Raw genomic sequence first — 4,260 nt, forward strand, 5'->3', positions numbered from 1 at the left:
GTTGATGGTACAAATACCCAACCAACTCCAACTAACTGAGCATAAAGAAACACTAAAATAACGATAAAACACATTGTGTTCCTGATGGTGGAAGACTCACCAATACTATTATTAAGTGATGCTAGGCTGTCCAGGAACGGTCAGGAAATTGAGCGTCCAAACCTATGCTATAATAAAACATAGTGCAAGACAAAAGTATGTGGTCTTTACTTTAATTGTACTGGTATATGAGATAAGGACCAACTGGACTTCATATAGTGACTAAACATGGATGTATGAATATGTACAACTGAGGATGCAGCACCAAGCATAAACAGTACTGAGCTAATCTAAAATCTAAATGACTAAATCAATATGCATAACCAGATTACTAAAATATGTATACTTGGTCATACAAGTCTCAACTGAGGTACACTAAATACTAAGCTATCATGTAACTGAAAAGCCACTATCTAAGCTAATTGGGGTCCAACCTGTAACCCCAGCTGGACGGGTGTTAGAACTTACCACAGGTACTAACACATAGTTGTGTGGCTCCACTGATATTATGTCCCAAAGGACCAAGGTATCAATCCTAAATTGGCGGGTTACACCTGAGAGGGAGTAAAGCCTAACTTACGGGTGACCCTTCATATCCTATGATTGTTATATAGTTCTAGAATTTAGGGACTATTATTTACTACTCTGCCTAAACTGATGGGGGAGCCGCCATCCCTACATTCACTCGGTGTTAAATTCTACTCTGACCTAAATGAATTCGGTATTTTTAGGTTGTTAACCTGTCATGGTATGGTACATGTAAATGCTGAGCATGAATATGATGTTTTGAATAAAGTTCTAAAAATCATTGTATGACTTTCTTATTTTTTGAAAAGAAAAATCACATAGGTATCAGGTATTCATAACCTGCCAGCACTATAAGATTACAAAAGTATGATAACAATATTTAAACAATAGTAGGAAGTCATAATTTAGAGACCCAAAATGATAATAAATTTTAATAACTATTAGAATACATAAATTTGAACATGAGTATGTGTTAAACATGGGAAAGTAGTATATTTAGATGGTTAAATTCATTGCTGGAGGATTTATCACGAAATTAAGGAACTAATACAAAGGAAATTGAAATCCAAACATAAAGTGACTTGAATAACATGGGAACACGCATTGATATGACTGGAATATTTGATATACTATGGAGTTCATAGATTTGATTCATAAATCATAAGGATAATTCCATATGATAGAATGAAATTTATACTTTTACACAACAAGAGGGTTTTGGGATCAATGGGTGAAAGGGACCCATTGATGAATACCCCACATACCTTAATTGAATGGATTCATAAATAAATCTTGGAATCGAACTTAAATCCTTAAGTTCATGATAGAAGAAGCTTGGATATTGTTCTTGGGAAGTAGGAAAGGATTTTGAATTGCTTATCGAATGTTGGGGTTAAGGAAGTGGAATTTACTTGTTTAAAGACCTCTTATTTCATTTAGGAATGATTAGGGATGATTTATGAGTGTGAAAAGACTTCAACTCCCTTGTTTTAAGTTAAAACAGATAAGCTTTTGGCACTATGCCTTTAATATGTGGCATATGCCAATAGCCCACCTTAGGTTGTGCGACACATTCCAATAGCAAACCTTAGGCTATGTGGCACATGCCAATCGCACACCTTAGGTTGTGTGGTATATTCCAATCACACACCTTACCCAGTGTCCATTTGTGATTTTCAAGCAACTCACGGCCTTTGCATAGTCATAACTTCTTTCTCATATATCGAATTAAGGAAAAATTGGTATCGTTGGAAAGCTAATTCAATCATATAAAATTTGGTCGTTATTGAGATACAAAAGTCCACATATTTAAGAAGTTAAACACGTTCTAATTTGACCCTTGAGTAACAAAATATAAAAATTTGGCCGAATCAAAGGCTCTTAGCTCACTTGCTCTAAGTGATTCCTATGAAACTTTTTCCACTTCATAAGATCTCTTAACACTATCCCACTGATCATGACACATGCATTCAAATATAAATTAAGGACATAGAATTTAAACACATAGAAATAGCAGTTTAAATTCTAGCTAAAAATGTGGGTTGTTACACATTGTTATTTCCAACTAAAAGCATGTTTTATGAATTGGTTTCATGCCATAATTGTTGTATAGTTTTGGGTTTTAAAATATATGTTGGTTTTTTTTGTTATAATTGTTGATTATGGTTTTTCCATGTATTTTACTTATGGTTTTCATATTATAATGATTGTTTGAATGTTTGGTTGCATGGGAATAGTTAATTGGCACTTAATTTTGCTTTGGAAATGCTATTCCCTTAACATGTTTGATAAAATTCCTATGAGAATGCTTTTACTATATTGGTGGACTTTTGATGGAACTATTGCATGGTACAACTTGATAATAGAACCCTAAGTGGTATAAATGGTTTAAATGGTTTAAATGGTTAAATGGTGAGTTCTTGGGGGTCATGGTTATGGTTTAATTGAACATCCTTCTGGTGTTAGAGAAATCATCCAACAGGGTCCCGAAAACTAATACAGAAATCATCCCCTAAGGCTAACTCATCATTGTCACCCCTTGACTGCTATCATTCCTCACACTATTAGTGTGATCTATCTTTCCATTGGTAAGCATAAAATTCCACACTTTTCACGTTAGTAGAATGCATGATGTAAATGACATTTTCTATCTCATCAATGAAACTCTGAGTATCCTCGTCAACCTTAACACTAATAAACACGAGAGGGATCAACCTCATAATTTGGACAACCATTGTGGTCTCAGAAGATGGAGTAAGCCCTTAGAACTTCCAACTGTGCCAACATATGGATAGACTAATAAACCTCATCATTTGTCATATCTACTTGAGGAGCTAGAGAAGAGCTGAATGGATCAGTGGAACTCCAGGAGGACAATCAGGGGATGAACCACTAGACCAGGACTGGACCTCATAAGAAGAGTGTCCCATTAGTATTGTGCACAAGTGGGATAGAGGAGTTTAAATAAGCTTCAGATCATTATGGAGGCATGATCTAAAGGATGAACAGACGTAAATTAGAAGTGAATCCAAGACCATAGACTCTACATCTCAAAAATATAACCCAAGAAAGAGAAACATTCCTAGATGCCTCATAGCCTCACCCTTATGAGTGTTGAGTGTCAGACACCCCTAAAAGAGACTACTAAACAAGGCTTTCTTGGGCACCCAATTGATGATGAACCTAGGAATCTGATACCAATCAGACACCATCTACACTAGGGCCTATTCGTATCAGGTATTCCAAGTTCAATCCAGACCTGAGATAATACCCAATACCCCACTGGTAACCACCCTACACCTTATGTCAGATGAATCCTAAAATATAACAAGATAAGGCAATTTAAATTCAAAAACATGATAGTTAACTTAAAATCAAAGCCTAAATCCACAACCAATTAACCAACCATTACAAATCCCAATGCCAATACCAATACAAAGGCTGACACTAATACCAACACCACCTATGCCAATAGCTGTTTGACAAAGCCTCTAATCATAGTTAAGAAATATTTGGTTGGGATATGCCCCAACCATAGTAAAAACCAAATCTAATGAAATAACAAAAATTGAAAAGAAGTCCATAGTATGAAATGGAGACCTTTAGAGTATGGAATCTCACCACTTCAATTTGAATTAAAGTTGCCCCCGAATCTATGTCACTGAGCAGGAGTAATGGTAGTATGGTCGGTTACTACAAAACGAGGGGATACAACATCCAAAGATGGTTAGCAGAGTAAATGCTATCATGTAACTCAGGAATAAAGATAAATGATACAATTATTCAAAACTAAATCAAATAACCATATGCAAGCGTGATACATATATACCATGTCGAGATAGGCAACAAGGTTTAGCATGCATTTAAAACCTTAACAAATCTTGTGTGGTTTTGCCGTCCTAAAACCACCCATGGGCTATATGGGTTCAGTTACCCGTGATAAAAGGGCCACAGTATGTGTTAGTTACACGACCGAAGAAAAATATGGGATGAATAGTAGATCCCTAAAAATATAAAGTGTGACATCATGCAAAGGACCACTAAGGCCACCCTCATATCAGCAAACATGAGTTTCTAATATCTGTACCCATAGACCTCCACCTTTCACAACTTTTTCACTTAACCCCCTTCAATCTTAATTAAAACTTTTACATAAAACCAAACCATTTATCAAGTATTATTTTAATTCGGAAT

The sequence above is a fragment of the Capsicum annuum genome, chromosome 3 (assembly GCF_002878395.1).
Source record: "Capsicum annuum cultivar UCD-10X-F1 chromosome 3, UCD10Xv1.1, whole genome shotgun sequence".
Lineage (NCBI taxonomy): Eukaryota > Viridiplantae > Streptophyta > Magnoliopsida > Solanales > Solanaceae > Capsicum > Capsicum annuum.